General features: G+C 35.6%; 1 pseudogene; it reads right to left on the reverse strand.

Moving 5' to 3' along the window:
• Window positions 1–207: 207 nt before the first annotated feature.
• On the reverse strand, window positions 208–989 carry LOC102858125 (annotated as a pseudogene).
• Between the last annotated feature and the right edge of the window lie 19,431 nt (window positions 990–20,420).

Consider the following 20,420-nt stretch of genomic DNA (forward strand, 5'->3'; position numbering starts at 1 on the left):
TTTTCATTGTTCAATCTTAACACTTAAAACTCTGAAGATAAAAAAAATAAAGACCAATTTGTAAAACTGGACCATTTTAATGTTTTTATATCATAATAAATAGTTCTCTTGACTGCAGGACTTCTTAAGAAAGGCTGTTTGGTAGCATTCAGAAGAACATGGTAATGCTGGTTTTCTGACTGGTTTGTATCAGTTGTCAAAGTGCTATTAGACCAGTAAGACAGAATTCATGCAGCCATCATTTTCAGGATTGTTGGTAACCTGGGCATATTTCCCCCAAATAACCTTGCCTCCTTGTGTCACAAGGCCTATCTCACTCACGTTCACCTCAATGACGGTACCTTTGGTAATAACACCTAAAGTTGTATACAGTGAGGATGAAGGATTCTTTTTTACACCAAGTATTGGCAGGCAAAATGTGGCTTTAAGTTCGGGATGTGTTACATGTGCCTTCTTAAACCGTAAGCCCCATTGGTCTGATGATTCTTTCATATTTAGGTGGTTTTCGTGTAAAACCATCTCCAACAAAGCACACTTTAGTAACCATCCTCTTCCAGGCTTTCTTTTTTCTCTTTCCTGTTCGAATAACTTTCAGTACTTCTGTTTCGCCCTGGGCACGAACTTTGGGGAGAGGGACTTCCCGTATTCCCGCTTTCTCTTTGCGTTTTTGTTTAATCGTGTTGGAAAGTACTTTAGCTCAGGACTGCCCCTCTCTGTCCAACAGATAGGCAGGTACTGCCCTTTGTGGAGTCTTCTCATTGTTCTTTTGTTTGGTGTTTCTTTTTCCATGCATCTTGATAGTCTTTTTCATTTGTATTTTCTCAGCATGACGCTGCTTATGGTAGAGCTTTGCCTTCAGACCAATCATCTTCTTTGCCTACTTTGAACACTCATGAGCCTCTCGACTTTCTTTCTTTTTTTTCCTCATGGTAACCCAAACGGTACCCATAGCGCTTTCGGTGTAACTCAATATACTCATTTTGTGGCATGGTGACGGCAGCAAAGGCCCCAGGCGCAGTGTCAGGGCGCAAAGAAGATCTCAACTTTCGGGTCTCGGAGAGCCACGAGCGGCCCCTACACAGGGCCGAGTCTGGAAAGCGGACATGTATTTTCTACTTCTGAATACCCTTAGTCACTGTGAATTAATTTTTTTTTAAATGGTGAATACTGAATTTAAAAATATTTTTTCAAAGATCCCAAGAATCAATGAAGCATATTGGGGTCAATTGCACTCAAAATTTAGTACTTTATCTTTCAAGCTTAGAAACTGATGACTATTTTTTACAGATTCTGGGGCATTTATATATAACCTTAGTTGATTCAATCTATTAACATAAGAAAAATCTAATTTATAAATTAGAATACAGTCTCATTTTTTCCACAAAGAACTTCAATAGGTTTTAACAGTTTAGTTGGTAAATCTCAAATATCTGAACTTATTTGCCCCATGCTCTGACCTGACTTACTTCTATAATGGCACTCAACTAGGAGGGAAGAAAATGCTACATAAATTATCCAGTTCTACAGTTTTCTAACAAAGACTTTTCAGTTATTAGAAAGGTATCTTCAAATTAAATACTTTCGTATACAGCAAGAAGCAGCAGAAGTTGATAGCAAGGTGTAGATATGTCAACAAATAAATAGCTTTAGTCACATACTATTATGTTGTCTGCTTGCTTCTTGGAGGCTATGGTAATGCATGATTAGTAATACACATTTCTTCTTATGGTACTGGTAACTTTTCTTAACGTTTTGAGGACCCAAGATTCAAAATTGGCATAGTTGTGTAAAGAGCACCATATTTATTTATTGCTATAGTTATGCAATATAAAAATTCTTTCTGGTTGATGTTAAATTACTACTACTATTTTATTTATTAGGGGAGATCTGGTGGCCTAGTGAGTCAGGAGTTGTGCTGCCAACCAAAAGTCAAGCATTTCAAATTCACCAGCTGCTCTGCAGGAGAAAGATCAGCAGTTGCCTTTCATGTGATTTACAACCTCTGATAAAAACAGTGTCAGCTATGAATCTGTTCTGACTCAATGGCAATGAGAGGGAGAAAGGAGAGAGAGTGGGATATTTTATTTATTGATCAACTTTTGAGACAAACTGAATTATCTTATTAAAATCTGTTCCTTGTGAAGTTTTGGGTTTTTTTTGTTGTTGGATTTTTTTTTTTTAAGTAATTCCTCTGTGATTTCAAAACATAAAACTTCTAAGTGTAACTGAAACATTACTTAAGGTTACTCTGTGTTTTAGTTTACTTGTCTTAAAAGTACCAATAAAATCTACCTCATGGGGTTTGTACTGAATTGCACTGTCATATTGAATAAATTCTTGAAGTATGTTCTTTGATTAAGATTTTGCTTAATTACTTGTGAGGAATAATCATCTAAAGACTTTAGTTGTTTTTGTTTTCTGGGTGAAAAAAGATAGGAGTGTACATTAGGCACAGAGAAGGGACGAGGCCTTGCAGTCGGTACAGAACTATAAGGCTAATGAAACTCGGAGAGGAAAAATAGGATTTGAAACAGTCTTGTTAGGATACCCTGCCTACCAACTCTTTGATTTCTGTTCCAATCTATTTCCAAGCTTACCATACAGCAATTTCATTATTCATACTTCTTTTGATGTAAACCAAAGTTTGATTTTTAAAGTACAAAGAGGATCACATTGCAAAGTATTTTGAGGGCTGAGGAGAGGTTATCTTTCACAAAATGTTAGGCTTTTTCATTTTCTGATTCATGCACATTAGTGGTTGTGAAACCTGAAATAGACACATTTCAGTGAAAAAAAAAAGGTAAGCAGCTTAAAAGAGTTGCTTTCTAACAGATGGAGGAATTTAGTTCATATCTAAATATGAACTTTGTTTAGTTTTATCAGATTACCAACTCTGCAAATTGGATTAATGTATAATTTTAAGCACAGCATAAAACTTCATAGAAAGGTTTTATATTTCCAGCATTTCCATCCAGTTGAGTTACTTTTAATTTCTGCTACTGATGTTGGACAATGGTATATTTTTACTCCTTTTACAAGTGGCATTGATATAGAAAACAGTGCTATGTCTTTGATACACTACTTAAGAGAAATTGGCTAGTGATCACTCTTGCCTCATGCTTTACAGTTAAGAGGAACAGAAGTTCAGATGATGTTGCTGGGCAACTGGGAAAATAAGACATTGTTGGGGAAATTCTGTCTTTTTCTTGGACCTTGATGATTTTGGAGCTGGTCAAAGGCACAGCTAAGCTCAGCAATGGCCTTGAGTACCAGCTATTCCCAGACCTCTGCCATCAGTCTGTCTCTTAAGAGTTAGAGCTAGAAATCTGATTTCATGTCTTTGTAAAACTTTCCCACAGCTTCATGTGCCCTGAACGTTACTTTGATAACTTTTCTTGTGATTCAGGCAACAAAGTGACAGCTTTTGATTTTTCTGGTTAGAGATCTCTCTAGTCGTGAGATTTAAAAAAAACAACACACACACACAACACAACAAACAAACAAAAAACAAAAACCCACAAACCAGAACTAAAAAGATTTTGGGGGTGGCGTAGTCCATACGGAATTGTGTTGCTTACTCAAAGGCGGCGTCTGTCAGGCTGTTCCAATCCATTGGACGCTCCGTGGAGAAAGATGGTCAATCTCCTCCCAAGCACTTTACTGCCTCCTGAAAACTCATTGGAGGGTCAGTTATGAGCCAGTTCTGAATTGATGAAAATGAGGTGAGTTGAATTGAAAGCTGTAAGCATCACTGCACACTCTTCGCTTTCTACCTCAATTTCACTCAGAAAAAGAGCCTTTCGGGAGAAAGGCAAAAACATAGTTGTTGTTATGTGTTGTTAAGTCGTCTGCGACTCATAGCAACCCTATGCACAGCAGCTCTGAAGCCTGCCCTGCCCTGAACAAGTCTTACTGATTCCAACACACCAATCCCGATCGCCTCAGTTACTGTATCAATCCATCTCATCCAGGGTCTTCCTCTCCATCATGTCCTTCTCCAAGGATCGGTCTCTCCTGACCACATAATAAGAAATAGCTGTTATGTATTGTCCAGTCAGAACCGAGCCATAGCTGACCGACACTGCACTGGATTTCAGAGGCAGTTAATTGCACAGGTGGAGAATGCCCATCCTCTCTAGGAGCAGGGGATGGTTTCCACTGAGGCCTTCAGGATTGTTGCGTAGCTTCTTCCAACTAGACCAGCACAGCTCCCATTGTTGATTGAATGCAGAAAATATAAAAATAGTATATTTTACCATGAAAAAAGCTCCTAGATTGAATTTGGTATGTAGTTTGAAGAAAGATTTGCAGTGTTGAACAAGTTAACAAATAATACCATGGTTTATATTTCAGTTGTTCATAGATGATTTTGTCCACTTTATGTTTTAGTCATATTTACTTGGGATATCTGTTAGGACTCCAGAGTAATTATACATTATGAAGGATACTGGGATAGAGGAGAATACTCTGTAGTTTCACATGCTAAATTGGAGGCATTGTTGTGTTTTCTAACTGTCTTCCTTTTTATTCTTCCAACCAGAAAAGTTAGAGTTGGGAGTCTTCTTATAGCTCTACTGCTGTGGAGTCATTGTAGACATTGGGTTATCGAACCTGTAAATCTTAACAGGAGTGTAAAAAAAAGAGATATTATTAAGATATTACTTGCTTTAATGAAAACAACTGAAGTTCTTTGCAGAGCCAATCACAATCTTTAGAATACCTTATAAGGACTCGAGTCTTTGTTAGATGCTTATAACTGCAAGCTTTATTTGAACATTTCAGTACTCATAGATGCAGGATGTATATGGCACAATGTAATCTATACTTTTATAATGAGAGTCTTAAAAAGCCTTCTTGGGAAAGCATTCTGGATGAAATCACAGGTTCTAGAGGCAACCTGATGTCATAATTATATGCACACCCAAGGGTAGGAACTCCATTTGATAGAGAAGAAAGTCAGAAAAACTATAAATGTCATAGAAATAAAATCCAGACAGTACCATATCATGATATCATCAATCAAGAAATCTGTTCACATTCATCTTCCTTGAGGCAAATCATTGCTATAGACATGTGAAATAATCTATTTTATATTTTTGACATGAATAAGTATAGAATATGAGAATAATTTTAAGCAATGGACATCAACTATAACTAGAAAGCTAGTTTTCTATTCTAAGAACAAATGTCGAACTCGTAAAACTTTTGCTGACTTCTGTTCTGCCTATTGATATTAAATTATAGAACATTTAGTGTAAACTTTAATAGAGATTCAGTAAAGGTGGACAGGTCAATTTTAATGTAACACACTTTTTCCCAAATATACTTCATGTTTACTTTCCATTTGCTGATTTTTGAAATATCTTCAATAATTTAATAATAATTTTGAAAATATGAAGAAAAAAAGTTTAATATTAATAACATTAATTTTTCCTAGATTAAATGATTCATTATACTCCTAATAAAGTTTTTATATTTCTCTATAATGCCTTAATAAGTTTTTATTAGTATAACTTGATGAATGTCACATGTATCCAAAACCCTTAATGTGCAAAATTTTAAAAAGTAAATATTAACAGGTTAAAACTCTACTTCTACAACATATTAATCCTTTATGTTGACCATAAAACTAATATTTCTTGGAATTTGCATTTGTTATAGTTTAAATTATTTTAATTAAAAATTTGAATGAACATTTTCCTAACATTTATTACTGGCAAAATGATGATATTGAGAATTTCTTATGATTTCTTATAATTACTATATTTGTACAAATGTAAAGGTATATGTTCCCTACTCTCATCAGTTTTGAAACAAGACTTCCTAAATCTATGGTAATTTAATATTATTTTTCTTTATTTGCTGTTAGACCTAGACAGTGAACCAAGCAGAGTCAGTGAAATTTGGAATGAGGATGAACAGATGGCAATATCATTGCCAATCACCTCAGTGCATTGATTAGAGGAAAATCAAACAAAGGTTTTGATATGCAGAGAAATGCAAAAGTCAGTAAAGGTAGAGGGAAAGACTAGCAAGAAGAAAAGAAGTTCAGAGTCAGGGAGAGCCAGAGTCCCAATTACCATAGTTAGTGTTTTCACAAGGCTCAGCGAAAATCTTGCATGTGGTTTTTATTTATTCTAATATATAAAGATGCTTGATATAAGATAAATGGAGGTGTGGGAGCATAGTTCTAAGTGAATGAGGCTGTGAATCCAAAGGTAGCATAATTCCAGTATTTCAAATCCATCAGCAGGTAGCTCAAGTGTTTTAGTGGCGAGAAACTGCACTGCAATCCCAGAGGTATGCAGTTCAAAACCATAAGTCACTTTATGAGAGGATAGGAAATTGCTTCCCATACTCCTCATGGTCTATATTGCCTCTGGAAATCCACTGGAGAGTCAGCTATAGGTTGATTCCTACTCAATGGAACACAACAACAAAGCAGGCCTGAAAGAGAAGTCTCTGGTTACAAATTACAGCTTTGAAAACCCAGCAAAGAGATCACTATGAGTTGGAACTTACTGGATAGCAGTGAGGTTTTTTTGATGGATTTTCTTTGTATAATTTTTATTTTTCAAAATACTACTTCCTTTAGCAATGTATTATAGGCATTTTCTCACAATAGTGAACATTTCCTTAAAAATATTTTTTTATAAATTATTTTTTATATTCTTCAGCTTTTTGTGGAAATGCCAAACTATTCTATAGTCATGCGTTGAAATAAAATTGATGGTAGTTGGTTTTGAATCTTACTGATCATTAGTTTAAAAGATTAAATTGACATTTAAAATAAAATATATAATGTACATGTAAATATAGATGAATACCTACTTATTTACTTGAAAATGAGTTCTAGAATGAGTATGCACAGGCATTTGATTATCATAACAAATTAGGAATAACATTATTTAGAAAGGTGTGACTTAAAAAATTTATTGTTTAAAATGTTTCTCCTAGCCAATGATTAACTGTTTATTTTGTGCTGAAGTATTTCTTGTATTGCAGAAAAAGGATTAGGGTGGGATACAAGCCCCACTCTATTAGAGGCTTTTATAAGCTCATGGAATCTCAATGTTAGCTCTCTTTTTGTGATGGCCATTTTCCAGCTATACTGCAACTGCCAGTCCACAAAACTCACCAGGCTCTACAAAACCAGCCTGCACGACTACAGTCATGTGAGTCATTCTTCTGATGAGTCTGAGTGTCTGGGAGACTGTCCAGTGAACCATTGAACCCAAGGGACATAGAGGAGTGAGGGAAATGAATGAAAAAGGGACTGTTGATGTAAAGAGATCGAGGAGTTATACAGCAAATCAAACGTTTGAGACACTATTGTACTTTTGTAACAAGTCTACCACTAATCTCAGCAGAACAAATTATGAATGCAAAGAGAAATTCCACAACACTTAATTGTGTTCATATGGAACCTGTACAAAGACCAAGAAGCAGTCATTCCAACAGAACAAGTGGATACGGCTTAGTTTAAAATCATAAAAAGTGTATGATAGGGTTGTGTCCTTACACCATACCTACTCAATCTATATATTATATAAATAATTCAAGAAGTTGGGTTATATGAAGAAGAATTGTCAGGATTGGAAGAAATCTCATTAATAATCTGAAACATTCAGAAACACTGATAACAATGAAATGCTAAATATTTGTTGCATTTCTAAAGTAACGCCCAGCTGAGGGATTCTACCCTATATCTTGTCTATTAATGGATGATTCTACTTTAGCTGAGAGTGACACGGATTATTACCACCACTTGTGAGTTTCAGGATTGCCATTTATTTTGCCTTTATTATGAAAAGATTCATTTTTTTGCATACATGATTAAAAATTATTTTCTTTCCTTATGGTACTTTAAAGATATTATTCTACTGTCTTCTCTCTAGACTAATTTCTGTCAAGAATTATGCTGTAATTTTCCCATTTATTCCACAAATACAATGCTTTTTCTGCCTGCCTGCTTTCAAGTTTTCTCCCTATCATTATTTGTGTGTGTGTGTATGTTATTTTTGTTGTGGGATGCTTTTTAGGGGTTTGATTACTATGACTTGCTGTGGCTTTTGTTCTATTTTTTATTTGGGGGTTTTTATTTCTTGATCTCATGTAGTTTTCTCACATGTATGTTCACAAAGTACTCAGAAATTCAATGGGACTATATGCTATAGTGTGAAAAGTTCAGTGTTCAACATAGCTTTCCTAGGCACTAAGTTTGACTTTGCCATGTAGATGGGCAGGAATATGTGAACAGGGCATGTTAGTCTGGGGGACACGCTAGCCTTGCTATTAAATGGAGCAGCTCTTATAACAGAATTCGGAAGAACCTTATCACGAGACAAGAAAAAGAAAGAGAATGCAACTTGCACTTTAGGACCAGAAACTTTAGCATTGGCCATACTAGGGCCTATGGGAGCAATAGCCGTAACAGCCACAGCAGAGAATCACCCCCTGCCCCAGTCCTCCAATTAACTGAGCAAAAACACTCTTAACTTTGACTCCTAAAACGTCATTAATCATTTCCTTGAAGTAAATAACTCTGTGTATAATATACACTTCATTGGTGGGGTTAGGGGGGGTGAGGGTGAGGGGTGAGGGGGTGGAGCCAATATTGGTAGGACTTGGAACTTTATAACACAGGCCTAAAGCTGCAAGGCTCAAGGCTGAGGTAGATGTCCATGAGCACATTTTGGAAGCTGTTCTAACTTTATTCTGCTACTAACTTGAATTGTAGTCTTTTGACTTCCCTTATATAGTTCAGTGTGGTCTGTGAGCTATTACATCAGATTTTGGACCCAGTAAAGCAGTAAGATTTGTGCTGGGATAAATAAATAGAAGTGCTTGGGGTGCGAGGGAGGGGATATGTCTGAGCTCATGGAATGGTTTAGTCTTGTTGTTGCTGTTGACAGGGACAGCTCCACTTTGTGAAGTTGGTAAACGTCAAAAATGGTCATCTCCATGTGGCCCTTCCTCTTTTTACACATGAAGATAGTTGAAGTTCTCAGTCCTACTTTTTTCCTATTTTATTTTACCTATTCTGAACTCTTATGGGCTTCTTAAATTCTGTCTCTTCGGTACCCAAGATGTTTGAATATTGTTCAGGTCCCCTGTTCATGTGACACATCTGGAAAACTTCTATAAGTCATGCGTTAGGCAGTCATGAGAATCAGCTCTATACTTCCTTTTCTGAAGTACCAGTATTGTATGTTTCCTTATAATCAGTGTTTGAAAGCTGATGTTGCACAGATTTCATCTGTTTGGTTGGTTTGGTTTTCTTTTTTTTTAAGTTGTTTATGGTGAAAAGGTAATTCTGTTCCAATTATTCCAGTATGGTCGGGTGAGGGGAGGTAGGGAAGCACAGATCTATACTGTCTCTCTTTGTGTATAAATTGTTAAATGGAAAAAAAGGAATAAACTTATAATTTAATTATTTTATGAATAATACAGCATACAATGAATATTCTAGTAAAATTTGTTAGAAAAATATTTGAAAGCTTTTTAAAATTATGTATTTTACTCATATATCTTAGAATGTAATTAAATTGCTTATATACACTCACTAGTTTTCTTCTGAACTTAAAAGATTCTTTGTCCCAATTGTGGTTTTGACTTTCAATGAAAATTGAACCTTTCAATATCCAAAAATATATTTAATATGTTTCTTTTCCTGAAATGTGAGCAGAATCAGACACCATCCAGACTATTTTTATAAATTAACTCATCCTTTAAAATTCTGTAAATTTTGAGTACTCTTCAAAAGCTTCATGAATGTTATTTCACTAATTATAAAACTTGAACAGGGAGCACAGTGTCATTGTCATCGCCTATGTTGGGTCTCTCTGTTCTTGTTCCTTCATAAGAAAAGGATAAAAGAATACTTCATTTTATACCAGGGCTTAAGGATAAGAAAGGTTAAATGCTAGCAAATACAATTCATAGCGGTCCATCACCAAAGTGGTTCCAAAGATAATTATAGAGTTCCCAGTTTCTCTCTATAGAATGTAAAATGGGAGCTACTTATGACATTCTATTTTTAAAAGGATCATTTAGTCACGTTTATTTATTTCATCATGTTTGATTTGTTTTCTAAATTTAGTTTTCATTTAAAAAAATAATAAGTGTAAAGTTTTGTTGTTGAGTTGGTTGATTTTTTTAATTTAGTTTTTTGTTGGTTAGGGTTTTTGTGGAGTTTTTTTGGATTTTTTGGTTGTTTCTTTCTTTCTTCTTCTTCTTTTTTTTTTTCCACAACTGTGATGAATTCACTGAATAAACTAAAAAGATGAAAAAAAAATTGAACTGAGAAAGACCCATGATGATTGATCCCTGAATTTTAAATCCCCACAATTCAATCTAGGTCACCTAAGCCTTAATCTTTCATTTACAGGGTAAGTGCTTTTGAAACACATGTACTAAGAAAAGATTTTCTGGAAAAGAATGATGTGTTCAGTGGTTGGATAATGTGCAATAATAACATTTTGATTGTGTAGTACACAGAGCTGTTATGTCATTATGAAAACACTAGGTAACATTTGTCAAATCTGAGAGGAGAAATTTCAAAATTGCACCTATAATTAGTGCAGTGTGAGATTTAAAATACTTTCACTTGATTCCCAGAACTACAGTTTTGAAAGTGGTGAGTGTTTCTTCCCAGATTTTAGATTACATTGTAAAGCACACATTTCTCTCCCCCTCTGCTAAGTGACAGCAAAAGGAAACACCTTCTCCATTAGGACACCCTTAGAGATAGATTATAACGAAGATGCTTCTCAAACTGATATATACTCTTCCCAGTGATTGTCAGGCCCCTGGATTTATGAGCCTTAAGGAAAATTAGAGTAGACTCAGGGCATTCGAGTAATTGATATTTCCAATTTTAACTATTAGAAGCAAACCTTGAAAACTTTTGAAAGTCTATAAAACTTAAAGGTGGGGGGTTGTTTTTTTTTTTTCCTGAGTGACAAATTTTAATTATGCTTCCTTATGGTGAGGCAGATTCATTGTCCACCGGTATCCATAGTTCACTACAAACACTACAATGAGTTTATTTTTGGGTTTCACCTCCTTACCTTAAGGTTTTTTAAAATTCACATGAGGTGATTGAAGTTAATATGCAATAAATAAGTATTGCCTGTATGAAAAAAATCTCTAAGAATACCAACAGTTAGTCTTGCTGATAGAACGTGAAAAGAAAATTAAAGAGTCTCAGAAAGCAATAATGAGAAAATGAAATGTACTGATAAAATAGGGAATGCATAATTAAACATGATGGCTATATAAATGAATTCACCATACACCCTCCTCAGACACAAAAAAAAAACCAAAAAAAAAAACCCCAAAAAACTAAAAAAACTGATTAAGGAAACTACTTTAGCAATTACTTCTTCCAGTACAAAAAGTGGTCATTAAATGAGATAAAACTTTAAACTAAAACTTGTGGTATGAGGTTACCCAAAGGCCACACATAATTCTAAATGGAAATGCAATTCAGAAAAAAGCCAGAAGCCCATATAAGCACCCTATAAAGTAACAGGTGGCAAAGGCACTTGCATGTTTCAGAGATGCAAGAATTGGAGGCTGTTCAGCAAAGTCAAGATTAGCCAACAGAGAAGTAAAATGTTTTTTACCTACATACCTCGCTCTTGTGCTTAACCCATAGAGCATCAACACCATGTAGAGTTATTATTTTAATTTTATGAATTTAGGTAAGTAGATGGTTAACATTTCTTCAAAAAATATGATGTAATGTGGTACGGGGTGTGTTTCATTGACATTTGTTTTAATAGCTTTTATAATGATTTTAGTGTATTATTTATAGAATCATTAAAAGTCTGAGAGGGTCTTTTACAGTTTTCAATTTTCTATTACTGCTATTTATGAGGGGAATTATAAGCTGGAGTGATATTTTCAGGTTTTGTATTTACTGAAGATGTCGAGATAAATTTTATGGAAGCACTGTTTTATGACATACTTTTCCTAAAGTTTAAAAGTATTGAACATGAAGAAATTACTGTCTGCAGCTACAGTTGACATTATGTGTTTCAAATGGAGATCTTTATAATGCAAAGATTAAAAAAAAGGAAAAAATTGTACTTCAAAGTTTCCCTTTTCTGATTAAAGTCTTAAACCGTTTTGTAGGAATATAATTACTAGACCAAAATAAAGACAATCTCTATCATATGCAGTCAGGCATAAGAAGTTCTACAGGAAATATGGGGTGGAAAAAATTTGACTTAGTCTCAATATCCAGGATGCATTAACACCTAGATAGTCATCCAGACTAATGTTAAATAATAGCTTGTTGATGAGCATCAGTTGTATAACATATGTAACCCAGATGTCAACTAGTATCCACTTACATCTCAAGATCTTACCTGGATTATCCAAACACTCACTTACTCCATGTCCAATACTCTTACTAATTACTTTTTTTCTTAATTCTGTTCTATCTGAGCAGCTGCTTCTACTGAATCATTATAGTTTGAGATCATCTGAATGAATGCTTGAGGCATGCTATTTCTAACTATACTGCATCAACCAGGTAGGAGTCCAGAGCCATGCAGTGATTCCCATCAAGTTAAAACAAATATCACTCATCCAAAATACACATATATAGCTGACTGTAGAAGGCAGTAAACATTTTGCCTCTGTGAAGGACAAAGTCTATATTTCAACAATGTAAATAGCCTAAAATAGAAAATTTTTAAAACTTACTGCCATAGAGTGAATTCCTTCTCAAAGCAACCATGCATTGTTGTTGCTGTTGAGTGCCGACTATGGCACATGGCAACCCTACACACAGTGGATTTGAACTTTGCCTCTCCTGTAGCACCAGGTTCACTACCTCGGGCATGCTCAAGCCCATTGTTGTAGTAATATAGGACAGAATGACCCAAGGCTGTTAATCTTTATTTATATAGATCATTCATCTTTCTGGAGTGGCTGATGGATTTGAACTGTTCATCTTTCAATCAGCAGTGACATTCTTAACTATTATACAACAGGGCTCCTAATTAGACACAACTGTTCCACTCTTTTTTTTTTTTTTCCTCATATACTTTGGCTTTTGTTTTGTGGGGTTTTTAATCACATTTTTATTCCTTGCAAATAATTTTTTAAAAAAAATTTTTACACTGGTTTACCTGCAAAGTTTGTATACATTGCCCTCATACCAGATTCCCCCACCTTCCAAATCCAACCCTCCTCAACCCATCAAACAGTGTGACCCTATGATTACCCGCTACACATTCCACCCCTCTGTCCCCCCCTTAGATGGTGGAATACCATGCAGCATGCAGGAGCAATAATTTTGTAAATCACTACCTAACTTGGGAGGGACTGGCAAGTAAGTGCACTAGCTCACTCTCATAAGGACAAATACTATATAAGGCCATTATTATAGAAACAGATAACTAGTAAAACGTGTGTTCCATTTACTTGACTGTTAATCAAATGACTTGGGGTTCAAATCCACTCAGAGGCATCTCAGAAGACACACCCAGTGATCTACTTTTAGTGATATCTCAGCCACAGAAAATTTTATAATGTATAGCTCTTTTATTCTAACAACATGAGGACACCCTGAATCAAAATCAATTTTTAGAAAGGCGAATTATTTTCATACTTTTACTTATTTAAAAAGCTTCATACATCTATTTCTCAGAAAACATTCCATGATAAATTATTTTTATTCCTAAGTCAATTCCCTTTTCTCTAGAGTTGAAAGCTTAACCACCTCTCTGCCTACTTAAATGTCAGTCAGCTCATCCATATTTTCAGTGTTCATCTCCAGGCAGCTTATCAAGTAAAATGTTGATACACTCCCCAACAGTACTTCAAATTTCAGCAGCTAATGTAACTTGTTGTTGTTGTTATTAGGTGCTGTTGAGAAAAGTTTGAATCATAGATACTCTATGAATAGTGGTCCTGAATTTTGCCCTATCCTCTGCCATCTTCATCACCTTTTAAATACTTGAGACCATTGTTTCAGTGTCGGTTTCAATCTTCTTCATTGAGGTTCTTCCTCTCTTTTGCTGACATTCCACTTTTCCAAATATGAAGTCTTTTGTCAAGAACCGGCCCCTCCTAACAAACTACCTAAGGTAAAACTTCCCCTTCCTCACTTCTAAGAAAACTTCTAGATAGAAGGGGCACTAACAAATGATTCTTACTTATCTATTATTACTGTATAACAAACTGCTCCAAAACTTACTACCTTACCATGAAGTTACCTCTCCAAGTAACACTATAGGAGAAAGTACAACTGTTCCACATGGTTGTAAATATTTTCAAAAGCTGTCTGTCCCATCTTTCTCCTGAAGCGCTGGTACATCCAAACAGTGAGTGGGCCATTATCCCTCAAGATTTCAATGAGACATACATTTGGAAAGACTTCAGCTAGGTGGATCTGACTTGGACTGGTTTCGATCAGACAGTACCCATACCTGAAATGCATGGGGATTGACCATAGAATTTTCTCTATTCTTGTAGTCTAAGAGCTTCTCCGTAAAAGCAAGTGACTACTTCCTCAAAAAATAGTGATCTCAAAAAAGTTGGACTCCTTACAGAGTAGTGAAGGGGTTCCTTGTGAATGCTCTACCAACAGTCTCAGAAGGCATTGCATCTTTCCCATTGTTGTCACAAACCCATCCAGGTTCTTAAACAAGAAATGTGTTATAATCAAACCAAAGAATATGGAATGGGAGTTATTATTGTGGCCAACTTTAATGATTGTCATCTACCACATCTTGGTAATTATTTATTCTATGTTTACCCCATTTTTTAATGTTTAATTGCTGTTTATTGCTATTGAGTTGACTGACTCATAGCAACTCCATGCTCCAGAGAGTTTTCGTGATGGTGGTTTTAATGGAAACAGATTTCCATATTTTCTTCTGTGGGTCTGCTTGCTGGGTCAGTATCCAAAATTAATATATCTAAACACATTATCCTATTGTTACTATTATATTGGAAATCTTTAAGTCACTAATAAGCCACCTGCATCCACTGCCATCAATTTGATTTCTAATCATGGAACCCTCTACAAGATTTCTAAGTCTACAGATCTTTTTGAGAGGAGACTAATTAATCTTTCTCCTGAGAATCAGTTGGTACACTGGAATTTCTGACCTTTCTGTTAACAATTCAACACTTTATGTATTATGTAATTTTAAAAAAATTCAAAGAAACAAACATAGTTGTATATATTTTTCAAAAAATAACAACTTTGTTAACCTTTCTACTAGGTAATGTTGCAACAGTCACAGCAGCTTTTGTTCAAACATGTCAGTGCCACTTGTTGTTAGGTGCAACAGAATAGGGAAGTTGGCTGTTGAGTTGTTAAGTGTTAAGTATGACTCATAGTGAACAGCTCATGAATAGCTGACCTGAACCTTGCCCTGTCCGTGCCATCCTCATCACCTCTGACACTCTAGAGCTCATTGCTAAAGTCATTCTATCAATTCGTCTTATTGGGGGACTTCCTTTCCTTCAGTGGCCCTCCATCTTTCCAAGCACGATGTCACTTTTCAAAGAATAGGCTTGCCTAGCTACATGTTCAAAGTATGAAAGAAGAAGTTTTACTACCCTTGTATCCAAGGAGCATTCTGGCTGCACTTTCTCTGGGACATATCTGTCTGTTCTTTTGGCAGTCAATGGGATATTCAGTACTCTTCTCCAGCACCACAACTCAAAGACATATTAAAGGTATAGAATCTAGCCAGGCATTCACAGCCTGGGATCTGTTGTGAGCTCTGTCTCCAATGTGGCCAGGACAAAGATATTTAAGTTTACTAGATATTTTCATTTGTTTCTTTATGTCTTTTATTTGTCAGATAATGTTATGATCCTGCTTTCTTTTTCTTTGACTACAAAGAAAGAAGTATCACTACCTTCTGTGTAGATGTTGTTGTTTTGTTGTTGTTTGAGTGGGTTTTTTTTGTTTGTTTTTGATTTTTTGTATGTGTGTATCTTGGAATCAGATCCAACAGGTACAGGAGGAGATTGCCCTTTCTTCTCCAGTAGAGCATCTGGTGGATTCAAACCGTGCACCTTCAGAATTGCAGCACAGCTCCTTGCCACTAGGCCACCAGAGCTCCCTGTGTAGAAGAGGCAATGATATTCTAGGAATCAAAGTATTTGTCCACAGTCAAACCAGTGTCAGAATGAGAAGCAGAGTTGAACAGCAAGTTCAATACTCTCAACTGTGCAACCTACTTGATCCATACAACAAAATATCAGTTACTGAATTTGTTCTTATATCTGGAATAAAATTGGAATGATGAAAAAACTAGATGCCAAACTTCTGACATACTTAAAAAGTCATTTATTAGTGCATCACAATCACATGTTATATACAATAAATCCAGAGTCATTCTGCTTATTTGTATTATTATATGTTGGAAGAATTCAGTAGGTATCTCTAGCATTTTGCTGTCTCTGGTTCTCACAACACATGCCAAATTAGACTGACATAATCTGCCTTGTTGCAATTTGGACATATGTCCATGAGTTTCTTGCTGCTTATTTAATCTCTCTGTTCCTCAGCTGTATGAAAATAAATGTGCATGTGTTTACAGAGTCAATAATTGCACAGATGCTATGATAAATTATTTGGACCATGAAATGAAAACATAGCCCTACCTTCATTAATATGTGGTATGCCACCAAGTTATGTGACTCATATCAACCCTAAAAACAACAGATCCTTATCTTTTATGTGTTATCCTCATCATTTCTTACCCACTTGAGTCCAGTGCTACAGTCACTATGTCAATTCACTGTGCCAATGATCTTCCTCTCTTATGTTGAAACTACACCTTCAACTTTTAAAGTATGATACACTTCTCCAAGGGCTGGCCCTTCCTAAAAATAGGCCCAAAGTAAGTTAAATGATGTTTCACCAACCTTCCTTCCAAAGATCACTCTGCTTTCACTTTATCCAAGACAGACCTTTTTGTTCTCTTGGCAGTCCATTCAATATTTAATAATATTTTCCAATATCACAACCCAATAGCATTTTTCTTTCACCCTTACTCACTAAGTCATTGTCCAACTTTCAGGTGTATACCAAGCAACTGAGAAAACCCTGGCTTGGATCAGGTGCGCATTAGTCTTTAAGAAAATATCATTGCTCTTTAATAGTTCAGAGAGGTCCCTGATCATATTTTTCCCCAGACAACTAATCTTTTGTATTCTTGACTGCTGCTACTAATTTTATAAAATCAGGTATAATACTTCATGATACTAAAAAAAAAATACATCAGAAGCCAAGAAGTTAGCAATTTTGAATTCAATTGGACAATGTTTTAATTGTCCAATCTCTGAATTATAGTCTTATTAAGAATAAAAAAGGAAAACCTCTAGACATATATTTTAATAATTGCATGCTGTTTTATCTTTTGAGAGAGGTTTTTTAAGGTTCTGTCACTTTGTGTACATTAAAGACAGAGTTAAGCACTATATTAACTACATTTCAAACATATTACACAGGGCAAATATTACATTCTCAATTAGATTAAACATTTTCTAGTGGAAATCAATGATTAACATTAACCCAATAAAGAACAAATATATGACTAAGTCAGTAGCCATGAAAGAGGTTGTAAAAAACATCAAACGTTTCACAAAAGACTCCAAAACCTAACAGGTTTTTTCATCAGTGATGTCCTTAAGATCTTCCTTCTTCAGAACTTCACAGATGATTTAAATTTTTGTTAATAAGAAAATTCTATGATTTTCTAAGTGTCTCATCATATTTCAGTAATCAGCACCTTAATATCTCCTTTTTCCAGGAGGTAGTAGGCTCCGGTACAAAACTTGGTTAAGTGTTCGGCTACTAACTCAAAGTTGATGATAGTAACTCACCCAGAGGTACTTCAAATGGAAAGTTTAGCAATTTGCTTCTTAAAGGTCATATCTATCAAAACTCTATAAGAAACAGTTGTATTATGAAACACAAGGGGTCTCCATGAAGGAGAATAGATTCAGTAGCAACTAACTCAGGTTGAGTATGGGAAGAGTTGCAAGTCTGGTTACCGGGATCAGACAAACCTAGCTTTGTGTCCTGGAACAACTAATGTTTGACATGTGACTTTGGTTAAGTAACTTCTCCTCTCCAAGTCTCAGCTCATTCAATAGAAAAGTAATCACAATAAGTACATTGTCCAGATGTCTGCCACAGAGTTGATTGCTACTCATAGCAGCACTGTAGTACAGAGCAGAATCACCACACAGTGTTTTCAAGACGGTACATCTTAATGGAAGCAGACGGACACCTCTTTCTGACACAGAATAGCTTATCAACCTTCACTAGATAACTTACATGCATGTTTCATAACTGCACTTTGCACTTAAGGAAGTTCCACTTAACACCAGGTCCTGCTCTTAATGGCATTAACGAACCCAGTCATTGTTTTATTAAACATTCTGACAAATTCTTTATGACATAAGATAAAAAAGAAATGTCTAACTAGAGAAGAAAATATTAAATTAGAAATATTGGTAAAAATATATTGCATGTAATAGGAAAACTACAGAACTTAGTACCCTTAATAGTCAATGAAGAAAAATTAATTAATTGTTTTCATAATCATTAGAATAAAATATTCTATCTTATATGCAACCAAAGTTTTCTGGAAGAATAAGAATACAGAGATTTCTGGCAGCACAGTTCATAAGGAGATACACTGCTAGCCCAAAGGCCTTGCAGCTCTGGATGTTCAAATTCACCAGTGATTCAGAGGGAGAAACATAGGCAATCTCCTCTTATCAATTTTCACCATCTGAAAACCTGCTGGACAGAAAGTTCTAATACAGAGCAGTGAGTTGAGTTGAGTTATAAACATATGTATAGGAAGTTTGCAAAGAAGAAAATAAAACAAAAAATTCTCAACCCTGGACCAATAAGCAACATAGTGATGGGTGGAGAAAAGATTGATACTGTCAACAACTTCATTTTACCACAGTCCACATCCTTGGTTCCAGCAATCAGGAGATTAGGAGACATATTACATTGGGAAAGTTTGCAGTCACAGACGTCTTCAAATTATTGAGGAGCAGTGATGTCAGTTTGAGGACTAAGGTATACCTGATTCAGACCATGTTCTTTTCAATCACTAGTTATCTTGCTGAGAGCTGGACAAAAAATAAGAATGATGGAAGAAGAATTGATGCTTGTGAGCTCTGTTGTTGGAGAAGTGTACTGAATATTCCATATTCTGTCAAAAGAACAGACAGATATGTCTTAGAGAAGGTACAGCCAGAGTGTTCCTTGGACACAAAGGTGGCAACGCTTCATCTCACAAACTTTGGGAATGTTGCTAGGAGGGGCTATTCCTTAGAGAGGGCCATCATGCCTGGAAAGGTAGACAGTTGGCCCTAGATGGATTGACACAGTGACTGCAGCAGTGGGCTCAATCAGGTCAGAGATTGTGAGGACAGGATAGTAGAGGACAGGGTTCAGATCTGTTCATAGGGTTGCTATGAGTTGTACTAGATTCAATGAGACCTAACAGCAAACTCTCACTATAAGGATAAATAGAAAAATTTTAAAAACTGACAAGAGACTGTTCAGAAATTCTTAGCCCAGGAACATACATGCTTTATACATTTAATATATGACAATGCAAATGTGACAAATCAACACTTGCCTATTGGTTTGTCTGAGCTGGGACTCAGAATATTTTCCCTTCTCTGGTAACTACTCTTCCCCTGATTCTTTAGTATGAAATATGATCCACAGAGAATAGGTTCCAAGCAGCCACAGTTCATCCCATGTAACCTTGTTTCAGGGCAATATTAAGCACCGTATCCAAATTAAAACAACAGGGTTGTTTTACTGGGAATTTAGATTGGAAGTGAGAGCCAGATTTAGATTTAGTCTCTCTCTAGATGGTTGGATGATTCCCACTGGGACAGAAAAGGACAGAAAACAAGTAAGGATGAGGAAACGCATTAAGAGCACCAGCCAGAGAGGAAGTAACAGAGACATGGAATCCCAAAGGCACTGCAGCCTCAGCCCCATGTATGGCTGTGTCCCAGAACAAGAATGTGGGTTCTGTGAAACACCCTAGTACTCTTCCTAAGAAGTCACTACCTTTTGATAGCTCTGGAATTCCTGTGACTTTAATGTAATAAATTTTAAAATGAAACCTAACACAACTATGAAAACATTTGTAACATTTACTTCATCTTAAGGAATCATCTAAATGTTCAAACTGTCACAAAGAAAGAAAGTTCATGACATATGGCATTGGGCAAATCTGTTGCCAAGGACTTCGTAAACATCAGAAGCAAGGGTTTCACTTTAAAAACTCAAACCATGGTTCTTTTCAATTGCTTCATCTGCAAGTGAATGTTGGACAATGAATAAGGTCAATCAAAGAAAATCAGTGCCTTTGGATTGCAGTGCTGGTACA

The sequence above is a fragment of the Elephantulus edwardii genome, unplaced genomic scaffold (genome assembly GCF_000299155.1).
Source record: "Elephantulus edwardii isolate Elephantulus edwardi_28Jun2011 unplaced genomic scaffold, EleEdw1.0 scaffold00007, whole genome shotgun sequence".
Classification (NCBI taxonomy): domain Eukaryota; kingdom Metazoa; phylum Chordata; class Mammalia; order Macroscelidea; family Macroscelididae; genus Elephantulus; species Elephantulus edwardii.